The sequence below is a fragment of the Oncorhynchus nerka genome, linkage group LG19 (assembly GCF_034236695.1).
Source record: "Oncorhynchus nerka isolate Pitt River linkage group LG19, Oner_Uvic_2.0, whole genome shotgun sequence".
Classification (NCBI taxonomy): domain Eukaryota; kingdom Metazoa; phylum Chordata; class Actinopteri; order Salmoniformes; family Salmonidae; genus Oncorhynchus; species Oncorhynchus nerka.
In genome coordinates this window covers 27,494,701-27,518,232 of record NC_088414.1, presented here as the reverse complement: position 1 = coordinate 27,518,232, position 23,532 = coordinate 27,494,701, and the positions used below count along the sequence as shown (strand labels likewise).

The window sequence follows — 23,532 nt, the reverse complement described above, 5'->3', positions numbered from 1 at the left end:
ACTAGAATCTGAAATCAAATGTCTACTCTTTGCTGACGATCTGGTGCTTCGGTCCCCAACCAAGGAGGAACCACAGCAGCACCTAGATCTTCTGCACAGATTCGGTCAGACTTGGGCCCTGACAGTAAATCTCAGTAAGACAAAAATAATGGTGTTCCAAAAAAAAGTCCAGTTGCCAGTACCACGAATCCAAATTCCACCTAGACACTATTGCCCTAGAGCACACAAAAAACAATACATACCTCAGCCTCAACATCAGCGCCACAGGTACAGTGGGGCAAAAAAGTATTTAGTCAGCCACCAATTGTGCAAGTTCTCCCATGTAAAAAGATGAGAGGCCTGTAATTACACTTCAACTATGACAGACAAAATGAGAAAAAAATATCCAGAAAAATCACATTGTAGGATTTTTTATGAATGTATTTACATATTATGGTGGAAAATAAGTATTTGGTCAATAACAAAAGTTTCTCAATACTTTGTTATATACCCTTTGTTGGCAATGACAGAGGTCAAACGTTTTCTGTAAGTCTTCAAACGGGTTTCACACACTGTTGCTGGTATTTTGGCCCATTCCTCCATGCAGATCTCCTCTAGAGCAGTGATGTTTTGGGGCTGTTGCTGGGCAACACAGACTTTCAATTCCCTCCAAAGATTTTCTATGGGGTTGAGATCTGGAGACTGGCTAGGCCACTCCAGGACCTTGAAATGCTTCTTACGAAGCCACTCCTTCGTTGCCCGGGCGGTGTGTTTGGGATCATTGTCATGCTGAAAGACCCAGCCACGTTTCATCTTCAATGCCCTTGCTGATGGAAGGAGGTTTTCAATCAAAATATCACGATACATGGCCCCATTCATTCTTTCCTTTACACGGATCAGTCGTCCTGGTCCCTTTGCAGAAAAACAGCCCCAAAGCATGATGTTTCCACCCCCAATGTTGTTTCTGGTGTCCTTTGACAGCTCTTTGGTCTTGGCCATAGTGGAGTTTGGAGTGTGACTGTTTGAGGTTGTGGACAGGTGTCTATTATACTGATAACAAGTTCAAACAGGTGCCATTAATACAGGTAACGAGTGGAGGACAGAGGAGCCTCTTAAAGAAGAAGTTACAGGTCTGTGAGAGCCAGAAATCTTGCTTGTTTGTAGGTGACCAAATACTTATTTTCCACCATAATTTGCAAATAAATTCATTAAAAATCCTACAATGTGATTTTCTTTTTTCTCATTTTGTCTGTCACAATTGGTGGCTGACTAAATACTTTTTTGCCCCACTAACTTCCACAAAGCTGTGAACAATCTGAGCGACAAGGCAAGAAGGGCCTCCTATGCCATCAAAAGGAACATAAAATTCGACATACCAATTAGGATCTGGCAAAAAATACTTGAATCAGTTATAGAACCCATTGCCCTTTATGGTTGTGAGGTCTGGGGTCTGCTCATCAACCAAGAATTCACAAAATGGGAAAAACACCAAATTGAGACACTGCATGAAAAATTCTGCAAAAATATCCTCAGTAAAACACCAAATAATGCATGCAGAGCATAATTAGGCCGATATTCACTAATTATCAAAATTGAGAAAGGAGCCGTTAAACTCTACTACCACCTAAAAGGAAGCGATTTCCAAACCTTCCAAAACAAAGCCATCACCTACAGAGAAATGGACCCGGAGAAGAGACCCCTAAGCAAGCTGGTCCTGGAGCTCTGTTCACAAACACAAGCAGACCCCACAGAGCCCCAGGACAGCAATACAATTAGACCCAACCAAATCATGAGAAAACAAAAAAGATAATTACTTGACACATTGGAAAGAATTTACAAAGAAACTGAGCAAACGAAAATGCTATTTGGCCCTAAACAGAGAGTACACAGTGGAAGAATACCTGACCACTGTGACTGACCCAAAATGAAGGAAATCTTTGACTATGTACAGACTCAGTGAGCATAGTGTTGCTACTGAGAAAGGCTGCTGTGCACAAAATGACGTGGAAACTGAGCTGCACTTCCTAACCTCCTGCCAAATGTATGATCATACTAGAGACACATATTTCCCTCAGATTACACAGACCCACAAAGAATCGAAAACAAATCCAATTTTCATAAACTCCCATATCTATTGGGTGAAATACCACAGTGTGCCATCACAGCAGCAAGATGTGTGACCTGTTGCCACAAGAAAAGGGCAACCAGTGAAGAACAAACACCTTTGTAAATACAACCTATATTTATGTTTATTTATTTTCCATTTTGTACTTCAACTATTTGCATGTCATTACAACATAATATATTATTTTGTGTAATGTTACTGTTTATTTTGTATTGTTTATTTCCCTTTTGTTTATTATCTATTTAACTTGCTTTGGCAATGTAAACATATGTTTCCCATGCCAATAAAGCCCCTTAATGTAATTGAAATTGAAGAGATAGAATAGAGAGAGAGAGAGAGAGAGGTGGGAGAGGTGGTGGAGAGAGGGAGAGACAGAGAGAGAGAGACAGAGTGAGAGGGGGGAGACAGAGAATCAGAGCAAGAGATAGATTAGAGAGTAACAAAAGATGGGGAGGTTAAGGAACAGAGAGTCCCTGAATACCCACCAATGAAATACTAAAGCATTGCAAAATAAAATATTTATCTATTATTAACACACATGGGTAAGTGGAGCATTATTTCTGCTCCTGTGGGGGCGACGAATATGTTTGTGTGTATGAGAACATTTATAACAAACTCTCACCCTCAGGGTATCCATACAGGTTGTCCACAAAGTTGGAGATGGTGTAGTCAAAAGAGGCTGCAGAGATGCCATCATCCCCCTCACTGTCATCCACAAATTTCAGCCCTTCTCCCTGGTTCACCCCCAGCAGGATGTCATAGTTCAGGAACTCCCCCTGGTGGCAGCACACACACACAGCATCACAGAACATGGAGGTAGAAAAAGACACTGCGATAGAAACAGTAATAGCAGACGTTGCATAAAAATGCCAAATACATAAAATACTGTGAGAAAGACAGATAGAAATACAGTTAAGAATAATTGAAAGACAGAATAGACATGTTTTGGAGCTAGAGGCTGAGTCCGACCTGTTGCATGAGAATCTCAGGGTCGTCGGGCACCACGTCTCCATCCACCACTGGGCCGAAGGCGATATGATATCTGGCCGGCTGGATGTCCTGGTCCACCAGCTCCCTGAAGGTTTTCCTCCTCAGACACTCCACCAGGTCGCCTGTGTCCCCGTAGCTGCAGCCTACCTTCTTAGCCAGGATCTGGGTGTACATGAGGGGTCGGTAGTTGACCGACCAGCTGGAGATGGCTGAGCCACTCTGGGCTATGGCTCTCTGGAACAGACCTGGGGGTCACAATAGGGTCAGAGGACTCAGATCCCTGAGTGTATAATAGATACAGGGCACTGTACTGTCTGTATCTAGAGAAAGTATCACTCTCTCCATTTACGCTGTCTTTTCATCCCTCTGACACACTCACTAGCTTCTCACAAGGCCTTCAAGGCACTACAGAGAGAGTGCTTTAATGATGCATGCATCAGAGGAGCCGTGGCACCGTGAAGTATTACATATGGAGGGAGCACTGGTCCAGATATGCTGCCTCTCACCCCAGCCCCACTAAATCACTGTAAACAGTAGGCTTGCCAAATCCACTGGTTCTCTCACATCACATACGGAGGCAGGCCGGCACACAAAATGGCGACAGGCCGGCACACAGCTGTGTTGGTGTTTCCACTGACTGGTGGCTGTGTTGAATGGAGAGAGGGAGAGGGAGAGGGAGAGCGAAAGCGCGGGTAGAGAGAGGAGAGTACTGCTGCACTGTTATGTAAAGTGCCTTGTTGTCCCCCTGTTTTCATCTGCAGATTCTGTCATTAATAATTAAGACCCCCTTCGCCCCATTCCATCCCCCATCCTCTGCATGTGCCACCTCCCCCGCTCCTCTCCCTGTGAAATCAATTAAGACTCGTCTCAGCTGCAGCTCAAGTTCTGTGCTCAGCTCTGCTCTCTCCTACTCACAGACAGACACATCCATATTGACAGGCCTCGTTATAGTGCTCTCTCTCACAGACAGACAGACACACACACATCCATATTAACTCAGTCCAAAGTGCTCACTCATACACCAGTCACTTTCTCATATACACAAACGGAGATTCATATTCTACACCGTAGAATCTACAATCAGATTCCCTATACCGAAGTCAAATGAATGATGTTGTCATTTGCATATTGATCTGATTCAACAAACCTGTTCTATATGTGGCTCAATCTCAGATAGTCCTATCCATATTGGCCTAAAGTTCTATCCCATAATACTCTACCTACCTCATTGATATTCATACATTATCCTAGGGTTCAATGGCATACTACCTTGTTACTCAGTTAGACACTATGGAACTGAGGCAAGAGGAACATTTGTCTTTAAAGGCCCAGTGCAGTCAAAATTCAGTTTTCCTATGTTTTGTATCACATTGTACAACAGCTGATGAAACTAACACTATATAAGTGTAAAGAAAATTGAGCAGTGTTATTTCCCAATAGTTTCTGGTTGAAAATACAATCTACATAGGACCTTCTAATCAGCCTGTTCGCATGGGCGAGAGTTTCGGCTTACCTCGTGACATCAACAGTTGGTAAATTGGTTAATAGACCAATAACAAAGAGAGATCCAAACCATACTGCCAAAAACAGCTAGTTTTAAGTTAACCTCCCCACTCAGACCACTCCCAGACAAAATATTTTTTTCTGAAAAAGCTTTTTTTTTGTCAATTTAAAAGGAAAACTATTATAGTAAGGTACTGCATTGTTACCCAGAAATGATATGATATCGATATAAAAAATGGCTGCATTGGGCCTTTAAATACACCTCTCTGGGTTTCCATTTTTAACACATACCTGAATAGTAGTTAAAACATGTTGGATACTGCTATCGTGTTGATGATTGAAATGGTAATATGGTGATTATGATGGCAGGAATACTGGGGATTGTTGTCGTAGATGATGATATTACTGTTTTTGTAGATGATGATATTGCTGTTATTGTAGATGACTGTTTATTTACTTACTTGTTTTTTCTTTAACCTTTATTTAACTAGACAAGTCAGTTAAGAACAAATTCTTACTCACCCCGGCCAAACCCGGGCAACGCTGGGCCAATTATGTGCCGCCCTATAGGACTCCCAACCATGGCCGGATGTGATACAGCCTGGATTCAAACCAGGGACTGTAGTGAAGCCTCTTGCACTGAGATTCAGTGCCTTAGATCGCTGTGCCACTCGGGAGCCCAAAATGACATTAAAAAATTATATTTAAAAAAATTTCTCCCCAATTTCGTGAAATCAGTTGGTAGTTACAGTCTTGTCCCATAGCTGCAACTCCCGTACGCAGTGGCGGATATAGGTATAGGCGACATGGGCAGACACCCAGGGCGGCACGGGGAGCCCGCACAAAAAAAGTTGGAATGGTGACATTTGCACGATCGGTTTTCTATTGCTCATTTGCACTTCTTGTCAATGATATCATGTCACCGTGTGGGATTGTAGGTCAATTAACCTTGTCGGGGTGTGCGCCCTGATTCTAGTTTGTGAGCTAGGCAGGCTACTGCCTGGGAAGGTCTCCCAGTCAGAAGTACGAGATGGGGAGGGGGCGGGGGTAGGTTAACCTCAAGTCTCCCCACTGGAAGCCAGAGGTAGGGGGAGCGGGGGAATCTATCAAATAGCGCACCTCTAATTTTGTACAGTATAATGAAATTAGTCAAATCAGTCACACTATGAAATGCTACCAACTAAACCACAATTCATTCATAACACTGTGAATATATAGTTTGGTTTGTGCGAAATTAAGAATAATATACAACCAGTCTGCACACCACCAAGGTGAATTGGTTTAGTCTTGACTCTTGGTTGACAGTGTTGGGGGATGAGTAATGTATTGATGCTTGAGTGCAGGGAGAGGCGAAGGTCGAGAGCTGTGCGTTCTCCGATACACAACCCCGCCAAGCCGCACTGCTTCTTGACACAATGCTTACTTAACCCGGAAGCCAGCCACATCAATGTGTCGGAGGAAACACCATACACCTGGCGACCGTGTCAGCGTGCATTACGCCCAGCCCTCTACAAGAGTCGCTAGAGCGTGACCGGACAAGAACATCCCTGCCAGCCAAACCCTCCCCTAACCCGGACGACGCTGGGCCAATTGTGCGCCGCCTCATGGGTCTCCTGGTTGCCTAGGATCAAACCAGGATCTGTAGTGACGCAGCTAGCATCTCTGCGCCACTCGAGAGGCCCCTGACTATCATGTTTGATGATGTTGGCGATGATGATTCTTATGTTGTTGATGATAATCACTGAAATGATGATGACTGTTCCCAGATAGCACATTTGGTTCCTTGGAAGTTGTGAGAACGTACAGTGCCTTGCGAAAGTATTCGGCCCCCTTGAACTTTGCGACCTTTTGCCACATTTCAGGCTTCAAACATAAAGATATAAAACTGTATTTTTTTGTGAAGAATCAACAACAAGTGGGACACAATCATGAAGTGGAATGACATTTATTGGATATTTCAAACTTTTTTAACATATCAAAAACTGAAAAATTGGGCGTACAAAATTATTCAGCCCCTTTACTTTCAGTGCAGCAAACTCTCTCCAGAAGTTCAGTGAGGATCTCTGAATGATCCAATGTTGACCTAAATGACTAATGATGATAAATACAATCCACCTGTGTGTAATCAAGTCTCCGTATAAATGCACCTGCACTGTGATAGTCTCAGAGGTCCGTTAAAAGTGCAGAGAGTATCATGAAGAACAAGGAACACACCAGGCAGGTCCGAGATACTGTTTTAAAGAAGTTTAAAGCCGGATTTGGATACAAAAAGATTTCCCAAGCTTTAAACATCCCAAGGAGCACTGTGCAAGCGATAATATTGAAATGGAAGGAGTAGCAGACCACTGCAAATCTACCAAGACCTGGCCGTCCCTCTAAACTTTCAGCTCATACAAGGAGAAGACTGATCAGAGATGCAGCCAAGAGGCCCATGATCACTCTGGATGAACTGCAGAGATCTACAGCTGAGGTGGGAGACTCTGTCCATAGGACAACAATCAGTCGTATATTGCACAAATCTGGCCTTTATGGAAGAGTGGCAAGAAGAAAGCCATTTCTTAAACATATCCATAAAAAGTGTTGTTTAAAGTTTGCCACAAGCCACCTGGGAGACACACCAAACATGTGGAAGAAGGTGCTCTGGTCAGATGAAACCAAAATTAATTGAACTTTTTGGCAACAATGCAAAACGTTATGTTTGGCGTAAAAGCAACACAGCTCATCACCCTGAACACACCATCCCCACTGTCAAACATGGTGGTGGCAGCATCATGGTTTGGGCCTGCTTTTCTTCAGCAGGGACAGGGAAGATGGTTAAAATTGATGGGAAGATGGATGGAGCCAAATACAGGACCATTCTGGAAGAAAACCTGATGGAGTCTGCAAAAGACCTGAGACTGGGACGGAGATTTGTCTTCCAACAAACAAGACAATGATCCGAAACATAAAGCAAAATATACAATGGAATGGTTCAAAAATAAACATATCCAGGTGTTAGAATGGCCAAGTCAAAGTCCAGACCTGAATCCAATCGAGAATCTGTGGAAAGAACTGAAAACTGCTGTTCATAAATGCTCTCCATCCAACCTCACTGAGCTCGAGCTGTTTTGCAAGGAGGAATGGGAAAAAAATTCAGTCTCTCGATGTGCAAAACTGATAGAGACATACCCCAAGCGACTTACAGCTGTAATCGCAGCAAAAGGTGGCGCTACAAAGTATTAACTTAAGGGGGCTGAATAATTTTGCACGCCCAATTTTTCAGTTTTTATTTGTTAAAAAAGTTTGAAATATCCAATAAATGTCGTTCCACTTCATGATTGTGTCCCACTTGTTGATTCTTCACAAAAAATACAGTTTTATATCTTTATGTTTGAAGCCTGAAATGTGGCAAAAGGTTGCAAAGTTCAAGGGGGCCGAATACTTTCGCAAGGCACTGTATGTTTTTGGTTTCACATTGGTTGTGGGAACGAACCTATATGCTTCCTGACCCGAAAAATGTAATTAAAAAAAAAAAGTTCTGAGAATAGAAGTGAAAATGTGTCAGTTTTGGGTTGCAGGGAGGTTCTGAGAATGTTTTACTCTAGTTCCTTGAATGTTTTCCTAGAAGGTTTTATTACTGCTCTGAGAACAGAAATGATAGGTTATTTGATGTTTTTTTAATAAGTTCCTTAAAACTTTCACTGAATGTTTTCAATAAGACTTTGAATAGCACTGCTAGCTTATTTTGCTAGCTTAACTTTTTTGAACTCCAGGACACACGGAAATTCATTTCCTATAATAGTCTGTTCTCTATTCATAAATTAGTCCACTGTGCCGCCAGGATGGAGCTATCATGTAATGTTTTTCATTCAAGCTGTTCATTTTAGTCTATTCAAACAGACCCCATTTCAAAGGAAACAAACACTCATTAAGATCGGGTGAGGCCAATTAGTGGGCATGGCCAACACACCTGAGAACATTTAACAAGATCGAGGATAGAGAGTTTTGTTGATGCTGAGTATGGAATGTAAATGTTTTTAACATTACTAAAGTTCTCTTGTTTTTTTTGGAACGTTATCTTAACATGCTTTTTAAATAATACTTTTGGAATGTTCTATGAACGCTACTAAAGTTTCATGTTTAAAAAAAACAATGTTTTCTTAATATTCTTGGAACAATTTGAGAACATGACCATAAATGGAACCATGAGGAAACCTGTAGGAAACGTTATGCTGAAGTACTGAAATTCCCACAGAAGAAGGTTTCTTTAACGTTCTCTGAACTATTTGAGAACATTCCCAATGTCAAACCAGTTGGATAACCTTCCTAGAACATTACCAAAATGTTAATGAAATGTAACCATGTTTGAACTTTTAGGAAACATTCTCTAAAAGTAATGAAAGAAGAAAATAATGTTTTTTTGTCAAGTTCCTTAATTGTGCTGAGAATGTTCCAAAGCTAAGCAACTATTCTGCACCATTCCCAAAAGGTTGTGGGAAGGTTGTATGCAAAATAACCATATGACAACAACACGCTCACCAGGCTCTAAGAAACATATGGTTCTCAGAACATTATGTGCTATTGCAGGGTTCTACAACCCTGTTCCTGGAGAGCTACCGTTCTGAACAGGGTTGGAGTGAAAACATAGAGGAGGGTAGCTCTTCGTGAACAGGGTTGGAGTGGAAAACATAGAGGAGGGTAGCTCTTCGTGAACAGGGTTGGAGTGAAAACATAGAGGAGGGTAGCTCTTCGTGAACAGGGTTGGAGTGAAAACATAGAGGGTAGCTCTTCGTGAACAGGGTTGGAGTGGAGTGAAAATGTAGAGGAGGGTAGCTCTTCGTGAACAGGGTTGGAGTGGAGTGAAAACGTAGAGGAGGGTAAGCTCTTCGTGAACAGGGTTGGAGTGGAGTGAAAACAGAGGAGGGTAGCTCTTCGTGAACAGCGTTGGAGTGAAAACATAGAGGAGGGTAGCTCTTCGTGAACAGGGTTGGAGTGAAAACAGAGGGTAGCTCTTCGTGAACAGGGTTGGAGTGGAAAACGTAGAGGAGGGTAGCTCTCCATGAACAGGGTTAGAGAGCCCTGTGCTAGTGTTACGGTGTTGCTTCCGTCCCTCTCCTCGCCCCAACGTGGGCTCCAACCAGGGACCCAACGAACACATCAACAACTACATCCCACGAAGCATCGTTACCTATCGCTCCACAAAAGTCGCGGTCCTTGCAGTGCAAGGGGAACAATTACTTCAAGGTCTCTGAGTGAGTGACGTCACCGATTGAAATCCCACTAGCGCGCACCGCTAACTAGCAAGCCATTTCACACCGGCTACACTAGCTGGGTTATGAATATGACGACAGGTCCTTACCCTCGGAGTGGTGGGAGAGAATGAGCAGATTGACACAGGAGGCTCCAGCCCCGGAGCCAAAGATGGTGATCCTCTCTGGGTCTCCTCCAAAGTGGCCAATGTTCTCATTGAGCCAGCGCAGAGCCTGGATCTGGTCCAACAGACCATAGTTCCCCTTGGCTGACTGGTCCCCGGTACTCAGAAACCCTGCAGGACAGAGAGGGGTGCATGGAGGAAGGGATTGAAGGTAGACGGATGGTATTTGAGTGGAGAGGCAGCACAATGGAAAGACAGAGAAGGGAAGAGTGATTTGAGGAGTGAGAGGGGTACACAAGGATGATAAGATGACAGAGAGGAAATATTGATGAGAGGAAAGAGACCAGAATGAGAAAGAGGAATACATGAAAAGGCATGGAGAGAAAGAGGATGAGGGTTGGTTGAAGAAGAGGGAGAGAAGAGGGAGAGAAGAAAATATTATTATGTTTTGCATCTTTTTTATGTCCTCCACAAGCAAAGATGGCCGCAGCATCAAGTGACAGTGGCCTGGGTGTTTACGAGGCTGCAGCTCGTTAGCAGCCTCAAGTGCTTTAACAGAAACTTTGGCAAATTAGTCAAGCACTGTATTATCTGATAAAGGCAATGGCACTCATTTTTAACACCTATGTCGTTAAATGAACGCAGCAAAGAGAGCTCGTTAGGAAAGAGGAGAGGCACTGTAAACACACTCATAGACACGCGCACACACACACACACACACACACACACACACACACACACACACACACACACACACACACACACACATACACACACACTGGCACAAACATAATAAATAAAAACCATCTAAAATGTGTTATAACGTCATTATCTGTGTTGAACAGCTAATGGGTGTTGCTGGTGTTTTCAAATGTACATAAATCTGGCCATATATTACCTATTACTCGTTACCTTACAGTATTACTTTGTGTGGAAAGCACACATCATATTACTAGTTACATTACTTTGTGTTACTTTCATGAAAACAATCTCAAAATCTTACCGTTTGTTTGACTGACTGAGGGAGCAAGGCGAGCCATGCGCTCTCTAAATAAGATAGGCTACTTACTAATTCAGGTTTGATCACTAGTTCCTCCTTTCATCTGTGGCGCTGCTTTGCTGTGCTGGTCTACAAGTGCTGCGCTATATATGGGCTGCTTAATTAGCTGTATATTCTGTAAGGCAAAAATCTGTTAATTCAAAATCTTTCTCTCGAACCGCCATTTCCGGTTCTGTACTGCACGTACACGGACCCATAAAGACGTATAGAGGGCACACTTGTCACTAGAAGGGAAAGCCCTCTATAGGCTTTGCGATCACAGAAGCGTTCAATAGCAAAGATCAGAGCAGCGCCCTTTATACATTTCTATGGACAGCAGCAGTCTTGACATTTCTCCAAACAGCCTTTCTTCGCTTGTTCGAGAACTCAATTGGAAACAAGTCGAGATTGATTTGATTTGATTTGAAACACACACCCGACTGTTCGACTAAGTAACAATAATAATATATTACCCAGTATTAACCAATTAGAAAAAGTACCGCGTTATTTTACTCTGTTACTCGTAAAAGTAATTTGATTACGTAACGCATTAACCCCAATACTGCTCAATTCAAATTTCAGCAATCTTCAAGTTATAGATTTGGAATTGAATTGGAAAAAGACTGTTTGGACTTTGTGGAATTGAAATTGAATTGGAATTGTAAAATTATTTAATCTTTGTAATTGAATTGAAATTCAATATTTCTACATTCCCCAGTTAATGGAATTACTGCACTTAATATCAATAATTGACTGCAAGATTTGTTATAAATTATTTCAACTTGTATTTCTATATTCCCAGTATAGCTAGACTGTCTGAACTTTTGGGGATAATATTAAATTGGGAATTTAATTATTGGAATTGACCTAACATTGGAATTGACAGGAATGGAATTATCTCTGAATTTAAAGACTGACCCGGAATTTGAATTAAATTAAATGGAATTTATAGGGAGAAGGAATGGACTGAATTAAATTTGTGGAATTAACCCCAACCCTGCTGGGAGAAGAGCATCACTCTGTTATCTGTGGGTCTGAGGCCTAGCTACTGCTTTACGATACAGAGACACACTCATCTGTCTGTCTGTCTCTCTCTTGGTCTGTCTGTCTTGTTGCCTGCCTGCCTGCCTGCCTTCCTGCCTGCCTGCCTGCCTGCCTGCCTGCCTGCCTGCCTGCCTGCCTGCCTGCCTGCCTGCCATTTATCTGTTGGTTAATTGGTGGTTTGGACTTAATAGTTACTGCATGGGTGGATTGCAAACAATGCCAGCCGTGATTAAAACCTGTGGTACTGATATGCTACAACTGTACGAGAAGTGGAACACGACAAAGCCACTACATGTCAACTGACGTGTTAGACATGACTTTATGAAAATGAAAATGATATGAAGGGCATTCTGTGAATGGTGATTATGCATGTTTTTCTGAGGAGTTGTATCTCCAGTGTTTTGTATTATTCCATGCATAATGACCTTCATAGGCAGATTAAATGGATCATGATGTGTCAGTAACAGAATCCTTGCTAAGAGTGTTGTGTAATTGATTGTCCTTGAAAAGAGAATGCCATCCTGGCTCCATGGTTCCACACCATGTAGGTCAAGGCAAACACCCCTCCAGGAGGTGCATTACAAGGGACTAAGAGGGAAAATATGTTGAAACCCTTCCATGGCTTCAGGAGATGGTTTTGTATTCTCTGCAGATGGTAGCCCCCTTTCTAAAGAGCAAAGGGCAGAGAGAGAGGACTGGGGAGAGGCCTGGGGAGAGGCCTGGGGAGAGGTCTGGGGAGAGGCCTGGGGAGAGGTCTGGGGAGAGGCCTGGGGAGAGGTCTGGGGAGAGGTCTGGGGAGAGGTCTGGGGAGAGGTCTGGGGAGAGGCCTGGGGAGAGGCTCTGGGGAGAGGCCTGGGGAGAGGCCTGGGGAGAGGTCTGGGGAGAGGCCTGGGGAGAGGTCTGGGGAGAGGCCTGGGGAGAGGTCTGGAGAGAGGTCTGGGGAGAGGTCTGGGGAGAGGCCTGGGGAAAGACAGAGGGACAGAGACATAGGCCATGCAGCCATTCACTCATCCACTGCTGCTTAACTTCCCCCAGCGGCACAGTCAAAGAAAAGAGACCAAAATAGGACTGAATACAACAGCAATCTGACCTCTAAACCCTGAGCTTTGAGCGAGAGAGTGAGAAAGCAAGAGAGAGAGGAGGGAAAGAGAAAGAGAGAATGAGAGAGAGCAAAAGAGTCAGGAGAGAGAGAGCTAGAGAGTCAGGAGAGAGAGAGCTAGAGAGTCTGGAGAGAGAGAGCTAGAGAGTCAGGAGAGAGAGAGCTAGAGAGTCAGGAGAGAGAGAGCTAGAGAGTCTGGAGAGAGAGAGCTAGAGAGTCAGGAGAGAGAGAGCTAGAGAGTCAGGAGAGAGAGAGCTAGAGAGTCAGGAGAGAGAGAGCTAGAGAGTCAGGAGAGAGAGAGCTAGAGAGCCTGGAGAGAGAGAGCTAGAGAGTCAGGAGAGAGAGAGCTAGAGAGTCAGGAGAGAGAGAGCTAGAGAGCCTGGAGAGAGAGAGCTAGAGAGTCAGGAGAGAGAGAGCTAGAGAGTCAGGAGAGAGAGAGCTAGAGAGTGAGAGGAAGGGATTAAACAGATCAAGATGTACAGGGACATCAAGATAAAGATCTAGATTAGTGAGTTCACTCACTGGGCGGTCCTCATCCACTGGCCTCACTAAATGATCACCCGGTGATTGGACAGTTGATAGAGTGATGACAGAGTGGTGTCTCAGTGTGATAATGGTTTGGATCATGGTGGTCAGGGGCAGGGTCTCAGTGACCTTACGACCTCTGAACTGTGACTCGTACTACTGGCTAGAGCCAGAGGCGTGAAGATGTGTCCTATCTCATAGCAGCTGTGGTGAGCTGTCTGCCTGCCTCTGTTGCCTGGCAACCAGCCAGAACTACAGTCACAGAGATCTGGACACACTCTGGCACAACACACATACACAGACTTAAAGTCAGACACACTCGCATGCTCACATGACCTCTTCCCCATTCTATTTGATAGGATAGGAGGGAGAGGGGAAATATTTAAGATAAATCAGACAGGTTTTTTCAGTCTTTTCCTCTTTCAATCTCTCTTTCAAATCAATTCAATTCAATTTGCTTTATTGGCATGACGTAACAATGTACAATATTGCCAAAGCTTACTTAAATCAATCTCTCGCTCAGTCTTTTTCTCCAATCTCTCTCTCAATCTCTCAATCTCTCTTGTCTTTTTCTCTTTCAATCTCTCTCTCAATCTCTCTGTCTCTCTGTCTCTCTGTCTAGAATAGCATTCTAGTTTGCTCAGTTTTTTGGTTAATTCTTTCCAATGTGTCAAGTAATTATCTTTTTGTTCTCTCTCTCTCTCTCTCACTCTCTCTCTCTCGCTCAATAAGTTTTCTTTTCGATACTTTTCCTGTCTGCTGAGTTGGGCCTCGTGCTTCCTTTAGCGCTGAGAGCAGCAGATTACAAGGCCGAACTCATGCATATTCTACACTCGCTTTAGGTAACAGCCAAGGAAATGTGAAGAGAGTCTTCAACCTCGGAGAGAGAGAGGAGGAGGGATATGGTGGAGAGAAATAAATGAATGGGAGAAAGACGTAACGGAAGGATAAAGTGCACTAGATTGAGGGTTATTTGAGCTCTGTAAGCATCCACCAGACAGCTCTTCATGAAACACCGCCCCTCCTGCCTCTGGAAGCAATAGTAGCAATACAATCGTAGCAATACAATATCACACCGATATTTAGGACTGTTCTTTACAATATTTACAACAATGGGAGTAATCAGTGTAATATTGTGAACGATTGATTGAACACAGTATATTTCATCACGGGAGACGGTGAAAAAACATGATCATTAATTCATTGTAGCTGCATATCTTTATTGTAATGGACACCTTGATAATCATACAGACCTTGTATGTGAGGGATTGAACCTTTGTATTTGAGATGAATTCTGTGTTCTAATCATGAATTATGAGCTATGAGTAACACACACGTTCTCTCTCTCTCTACCTCTCTCTCTCTACCTCTCTCTCTCCTCTCTCCCTACCTCTCTCTCTACCTCTCTCTCCCTCTCTCTCTACCTCTCTCTCCTCTCTCCCTAACTCTCTCTCTACCTCTCTATCTACCTCTCTCTCCTCTCTCCCTCTCTCTCTACCTCTCTCTCCTCTCTCTCTACCTCTCTCTCTACCCCTCTCTCCTCTCTCCCTCTCTCTCTCCCTCTCTCTCTCTCTCTCTACCTCTCTCCCTACCTCTCTCTCTCTCTCTCTCTCTCTCTCTCTACCTCTCTCTCTCTCTCTCTACCTCTCTCTCTCTCTCCTAACTCTCTCTCTAACTCTCTCTCTACCTCTCTCTCTACCTCTCTCTCTACCTCTCTCCCTACCTCTCTCTCTAACTTTCTCCCTACCTCTCTCTCTCTCTCTCTCTCTCTCTCTCTCTGTCTCTCTCTCTCCCTACCTCTCTCTCTAACTCTCTCCCTTACCTCTTTCTCTAACTTTCTCCCTACCTCTCTCTCTAACTCTCTCTCTAACTCTCTCTCTACCTGAACAGGTGACTGGTGGAGCAGTTGGCTGAGTGGAGTCAGTGCTGTGAGAGCCAATTAGGACTAATGATATTGTTGGGATGTGTTTTTCTCCACTACAGTGGCTCAGTAAAATCTTGTTCTATTCACTGATCCAAGGTGAGTGTGTGTGTGTGTGTGTCCAGCCACTCAGGTGTGTAGAGTCAGAGTATAGGAGATAGCTAGCCTGCTGTGTGAGTGAACAGGCCCCTACAGACCTAGTGTCTCAGACAGGAACAGGACAATTATCAGGAAGCCACTGAACAAACACATCTATGAATACATGACTAGGTGAATAGAGAGCTATACCCAGAGAGGAGAGGAGGAGAGGAGAGGAAGAGGGGTGGTATGGAATGGAAAGAGGGCCAAAAAGCAAAGAAAAGGGAGATATGAAAGGCGATGGATACAAGGAAAGCATTACTGTAGATTCAGTAAATTATTCAAATGAGCCTTGCAAGATGGAGCGTAATGGACAGATGGGATGACGACAGAGACACTTCTACAAAAACATCAAAACGTTTATTTTTACATCAGCAGTTGTCACAAAGTCCAAAGTCTACCCACATGTATGTAGAAGCACAGCGGAAAAGCTCCCTAGAAAGGCAGGTACATAGGAAGAAACCTAGAGAGGAACCAGGCTCGGGGGCATTGGCGGTTCTAGCTTGTATGGCTCCCTGCGGAACCCCCCCCCCAAAAAGCACCATTCGGCACTAACTGTAATTTTTAGTCAGACATTTAGAACTTCACAAATAAATAATCATAACATTTAAAACTATATAAATATAAAAATACAGTATATACAAAAATAAGACTTATTTTTGATATCTATTAAAGACAAATAGAAAAACATTTGTTGAATGTTGATCTGGCACTCGAGCATCAATACATTACTCATCCCCCAACACTGTCAACCAAGAGTCAAGACTAAACCAATTCACCTTGGTGGTGTGCAGACTGGCTGTATATTATTCTTAAAGATTTCACACAAACCAGAAAAAAATGCAACAATATGTCTGTGAAACTATATATTCACAGGACTATGAATGAATTATGGTTTACTTGGTAGCATTTCGTTGTGTGACTGATTTGACTAATTGTATTAGTACTGTACAAAGTTAGAGGTGCGCTATTTGATGGTGTTAAGTGCTTATTTTTCAGAGTAAATAACCCACGGACACTAGAGAAGCTTTAACTAAGTTTATTCTTCCCAAAGGTTCTGTACAGCTGAAAACAGACAGCTAAAGATTTCAGACTTCACAGTTTATATGCATCCTACTCAGGACACTCCACTTTCTCTCCAATCCTTACATGTTATGTCTCTACAGGAAGCTAATAAAGAGGGTAACAGGATTCCAAACATTTATTACTCTCTTAAGAGAATCTGTCCTCACCTCCTGACCTCAACCCTTCTTTCATCTAATACACAGATGTCCATCTGTCTCCCCTGTATCAACACATCGCTCTCCTCTCCTCCATCAAACACATTCTGGAGCCTTCTTCTTTCTTCTAAGAACCATTAACTTCTAACAGAACCCAGTCACTTTCATTTCCTATCATTCATTTAATATCTCAATGTTCAAAGTTTAGCCGATTCCAACAATAGACTCCCCCGTTCCTCCTACCTCGGGCTATCGGTGGGGAGACCTGAGGTCAACCTACCCCCGCCCCCCTCCCCATCTCGTACTTCTGAGTGGGAGACCTTCCCAGGCAGGAGCCCACCTAGCTCACAAACTAGAACGACAAGGTTAATTGACCCACAGTCCCACACGGTGACATGATATCATTGACATGACGTGCAAATGAGCGATAGAAACCGATCGTGTAAATGTCACCATTGTGATATTTGGTGTGCGGGCGACCCGTACCGCCCCCGGCAAGATGCCGCCCCGGGCGGCTGCCCATGCCGCCTATACACTGCGTACGGGGGGGCAGTCCTCTTCTGGCTGTGCCGGGTATTGATTATAAGAGTACATGGCCATCTAGGCCAGATTGTTCTCCTCCTAATGCACATCTCATTAGTGTGAGGGAACCAATCTATTATAGAGAGAAGGTCAATAAGAGACAGATACAGATGTAGGATCTTAATTTGAGCCAGTTCACTACAGAAGGAAAATAATCCTGCAGCAAAAGGAAATGTGAGTTACCATGTGGATTATAATGAATGGACATTTTTGTAGGGGATGAAATATTTTTTTCGTAAAGTCTAAAATGTCATAGTGGAAATAACAAATTTCCGAAGCCTTTTTAAACCTCAAATACACTACAAGTTTAACATTTCCTGCAACATTGTGATCAAATTAAGATCCTATATCTACAGTATATACACAGACTGACCAGTATATACAGCCGCTCTTTCCATGACACAGACTGACCAGGTTCAGGGTCTACAGACGATCACGGATTACAAAAAGAAAACTTGCTCCGTCGCGGACATCGACATCTTTGCTTCTAGACAAATTAAACAACTTTTTTGTGTGCTTTGAGGACAATACAGTGCCACTGATGCGGCCCGCTACCAAAGAATGTGGGCTCTCCTTCTCCGTGGTCGACGTGAGTAAAACATTTAAACATGTTAACCCTCGCAAGGCTGCCGGCCCAGACGGCATCCCCAGCCGCGTCCTCAGAGCATGTGCAGACCAGCTGGCTGGAGTGTTTACGGACATATTCAATCATTCCCTATACCTGTCTGCTGTTCCCACATGCTTCAAGATGGCCACCATTGTTCCTGCTCCCAAGAAAGCCAAGGGCGTTGAACTAAATGACTATCGCCCTGTAGTACTCACTTCTGTCATCATGAAGTGCTTTGAGACTAGTCAAGGATCATATCACCTCTACCTTACCTGTCACCCTAGACCAACTTCAATTTGCATACCGCCCCAATAGGTCCACAGATGATGTAATCACCATCACATTGCCCTATCCCATCTGGACAAGAGGAATACCTATGTAAGAATGCTGTTCATTGACTACAGCTCAGGATTCAACACCATAGTACCCTTCAAACTCATCATTAAGCTTGAGTCCCTGGGTCTTGACCCCGCCCTGTGAAACTGTGTCCTGGACATCCTGACAGGCCACCCCCAGGGGGTGAAGGTAGGAAACAACATATCCACTCTGATCCTCAACACTGGGGCCCCACAAGGGTGCGTTCTCAGCCCCTCCTGTACTCCCTGTTCACCCACAACTGCATGGCCATGCATGCCTCCAACTCAATCAGCAAGTTTGCAGACAACACAACAGTGGTAGGCTTGATCACCAACAACGACAAGACAGCCTACAGGGAGAAGGTGAGGGCCCAATGTCAGCAAAACAAAGGAGATGCTTGTGGACTTCAGGAAACAACAAAGGGAGCACCCCCTTATCCACATCGACAGGACAGCAGTGGAGAAGGTGGAATGTTTTAAGGTCCTCGGTGTACATATCACCGACAAACTGAAATGGTCCACCCACACAGACAGCGTGGGGGAGAAGGCGCATCAGCGCCTCTTCAACCTCAGGAGGCTGAAAAAATATGTCACTGAAAACCCTCACTAACTTTTACAGGTGCACAATCGAGAGCATCCTGTCGGGGTGTATCACCGCCTGGTACAGCAACTGCACTGCCCACAACCGCAGGGCTCTCCAGAGGGTGGTGCGGTCTGTACAACGCATCACCGGGGGCAAACTACCTGCCCTCCAGGACACATACAACACCCGATGTCACAGGAAGGCAAAAAAGATCATCAAGGACAATAACCACCACTGCCTGTTCACCCCGCTTCCATCCAGAAGGCGAGGTCAGTACAGGTGCATCAAAGCTGGGACAGAGAGATTGAAAAACAGCTTCTATCTCAAGGCTATCTGATTGTTAAACAGCCATCACTAGCACAGAGGCGGCTGCCTACCTACAGACTTGATATCATTGGCCACTTTAATAAATGGAACACTTGTCACTTTAATAATGCCACTTTAATAATGTTTACATATCTCACATTACTTATATCATATGTATATACTGTATACTACACTATCTATTCTATCTATTCCATCTTAGCCACTCTGTCACTGCTCATCCATATATTTTATACTTATATATTCTCATCCCATTACTTTACTAGACTGTGTGTATTGGGTTTTGTTGTGGAATTTGTTAGATATGACCTGTTAGATACTGCTGCACTGTCAGATCTAGAAGCACAAGCATTTCACTACACTCACAATAACATCTGCCAACCATGCGAATGTGACCAATAAAATTTGATTTGATTTGATTTAGGTGCCAGGCGCACCAGTTTGTGTCAAGAACAGCGATGCGGCTGGGTTTTTCACGCTCAACAGTTTCCCGTGTGTATCAAGAATGGTCCGCCACCCAAAGAACATCCAGCCAACTTGACACAACTGTGGGAAGCACTGGAGTCAACACTGGGATGCAACTCAATATTAGAAAGGTATTCGTAATGATTCTTACTTATACTCAGTGTGCAGAAGAGTAGGACAGATACATAAACATACATATGGATATAGAGACAGAGGGAAGAACACGGGGAAATGGAGAGAAACCTTTAAAGCTATGGCAGATGAGAAGAAGGGAAGTATGGCTGCGTATAAATCAGTCCAGGAGTGAGGTCCACAGACGAACATGTGAAATGACCTGAGTACAGATTGAGTATTACCGTAAGATGTCTGCCTTCCACAGATGAGGCTGTGTTCAGAGAGAGAAGCACAGTGTTTTCAGACTACATCGTCCATGGACGCCTTGTTCTTCTTGTTAAACACGAGCCTGTGTCCAACAGCGTCAAATTGGACTCATAGGTGAAATTGCTCATTGCGCAAATGTGAGATCAACCATATCCATCGTGGCCTTCATCAGTATCTGTGTGTTTCAGAGAAATCCCTCTCCTTCTGTATAGACGGGTTGGTTGATAAGCAACAAAACCAAAGCGTGCGCAACGATGGGGCAAAACAGACAGGGTTGGTTGAGGTTGTTCATAACATTTAAACTATATTTCGTCTCCAATGTTTATCGAAAACACAAATAAAGTTGCACAATGAGCAAATGTCTCTAAAATACATCCTTACAGGTGTTGGTTAGCTAGCTAGCTAGCCAATTTGAGCCATATTAGCATAGATGTGACATCAGTCGTAAAACCTCAAAACAGGACATGGTCTCAAGAACGAGATCAATCGGGCTGAAACGAGACACTTACAATTCACCACATGGCAGTTTGCTTTTCATTGCTGTTAACCATCTGGCCGGCCAGAATCACAACAACACACGGGATTCTGGTATTCACGGTATTCCCTTTGAAGCTTGCACTTCGTTTCGGTGACATTGTCAGCTAACCCGTCTATTTTATTATTGGGCTGTTGTAATGTCAATCGTTGTGCACTCTCTCCAGTGTTATCCTGTTGTGTTATGCAGGATTGGGTTGTGGTCTATTCTATGTTGTTTCACCATCTAAATGATTATTCCATACAGTAACACTATACCCCATCTCGTTTCATTTCATGCTTCCTCTACTCGCTACGTTTGTGCAGGCAAATTCACTTTCTCCTGACAGGCACATGCTGGACCCTTTCTTTCTAAAATGATCTGCCGAAATTGTTGCCACCCCTATTACTAGCCTGTTCAACCTCTCTTTCGTGTCATCTGAGATTCCCAAAGATTGGAAAGCAGCTGCGGTCATCCCCCTCTTCAAAGGGGGGGACACTCTTGACCCAAACTGTTACAGACCTATATCTATCCTACCATGCCTTTCTAAGGTCTTCGAAAGCCAAGTCAACAAACAGATTACCGACCATTTCGAATCTCACCATACCTTCTCTGCTATGCAATCTGGTTTCAGAGCTGGTCATGGGTGCACCTCAGCCACGCTCAAGGTCCTAAACGATATCTTAACCGCCATCGATAAGAAACATTACTGTGCAGCCGTATTCATTGATCTGGCCAAGGCTTTCGACTCTGTCAACCACCGCATCCTCATCGGCAGACTCGACAGCCTTGGTTTCTCAAATGATTGCCTCGCCTGGTTCACCAACTACTTCTCTGATAGAGTTCAGTGTGTCAAATCGGAGGGTCTGCTGTCCGGACCTCTGGCAGTCTCTATGGGGTGCCACAGGGTTCAATTCTTGGACCGACTCTCTTCTCTGTATACATCAATGAGGTCGCTCTTGCTGCTGGTGAGTCTCTGATCCACCTCTACGCAGACGACACCATTCTGTATACTTCCGGCCCTTCTTTGGACACTGTGTTAACAACCCTCCAGGCAAGCTTCAATGCCATACAACTCTCCTTCCGTGGCCTCCAATTGCTCTTAAATACAAGTAAACTAAATGCATGCTCTTCAACCGATCGCTACCTGCACCTACCCGCCTGTCCAACATCACTACTCTGGACGGCTCTGACTTAGAATACGTGGACAACTACAAATACTTAGGTGTCTGGTTAGACTGTAAACTCTCCTTCCAGACCCATATCAAACATCTCCAATCCAAAGTTAAATCTAGAATTGGCTTCCTATTTCGCAACAAAGCATCCTTCACTCATGCTGCCAAACATACCCTTGTAAAATTGACCATCCTACCAATCCTCGACTTTGGCGATGTCATTTACAAAATAGCCTCCAATACCCTACTCAACAAATTGGATGCAGTCTATCACAGTGCAATCCGTTTTGTCACCAAAGCCCCATATACTACCCACCATTGCGACCTGTACGCTCTCGTTGGCTGGCCCTCGCTTCATACTCGTCGCCAAACCCACTGGCTCCATGTCATCTACAAGACCCTGCTAGGTAAAGTCCCCCCTTATCTCAGCTCGCTGGTCACCATAGCATCTCCCACCTGTAGCACACGCTCCAGCAGGTATATCTCTCTAGTCACCCCCAAAACCAATTCTTTCTTTGGCCGCCTCTCCTTCCAGTTCTCTGCTGCCAATGACTGGAACGAACTACAAAAATCTCTTAAATTGGAAACACTTATCTCCCTCACTAGCTTTAAGCACCAACTGTCAGAGCATCTTACAGATTACTGCACCTGTACATAGCCCACCTATAATTTAGCCCAAACAACTACCTCTTTCCCAACTGTATTTAATTTATTTATTTATTTTGCTCCTTTGCACCCCATTATTTTTATTTCTACTTTGCACATTCTTCCATTGCAAAACTACCATTCCAGTGTTTTACATTTACATTACATTTAAGTCATTTAGCAGACGCTCTTATCCAGATTTTACTTGCTATATTGTATTTACTTTGCCACCATGGCCTTTTTTGCCTTTACCTCCCTTCTCACCTAATTTGCTCACATTGTATATAGACTTGTTTTTTTTTACTGTATTATTGACTGTATGTTTGTTTTACTCCATGTGTAACTCTGTGTCGTTGTATGTGTCAAACTGCTTTGCTTTATCTTGGCCAGGTCGCAATTGTAAATGAGAACTTGTTCTCAACTTGCCTACCTGGTTAAATAAAGGTGAAATAAAATTTTAAAAAACATGCAACAATAACCAAATGATCACCTCATTATAAAAGGGAACATGCGATTTCCCGTAATACTCAAATCCCGACACTGGCTCTATTTATTCAATCTGAGCTGGGTTTGTCTTCATGAGATTACTGTACATTGAAACCAATAGGCTGTACGCTGAAGGAGAGAGCTGGGAATGATCACTCAGGGATTTGGTGTTTGTTGGTAGAGAGGAGAGAAACAAACACATGAGATGAACTCATTAGGAGTCTTCCGATCCTGTTCAATCAGAGAGATGGGTCTGATCTGATGGAGAGAATGGGGATGAAATGATCGAGAGGAGAAGAAGAGAGGAGTGGTTGGAGGAGAAGAAGGAGAAGATGAAGACAGCAAAGTGTTACATTTCTCTTCCTGAGGTGAGAAGCCTCTCTCTCTCTCCCACAGTCCAGTGATGGTTGGCCCTTCCCCAGAGTTCATTAATTAGTTAATTAGTTAATTAGTCTGAACAGATGGCTGTGCAGCACAA

The 23,532-nt window shown here is 43.8% G+C and overlaps 1 pseudogene; it reads right to left on the bottom strand.

The window, feature by feature from the left end:
* The window catches only part of LOC115117698 (neuroligin-2-like), a 104,080-nt pseudogene that overhangs the window by 10,547 nt on the left and 70,001 nt on the right, over nt 1–23,532 (bottom strand).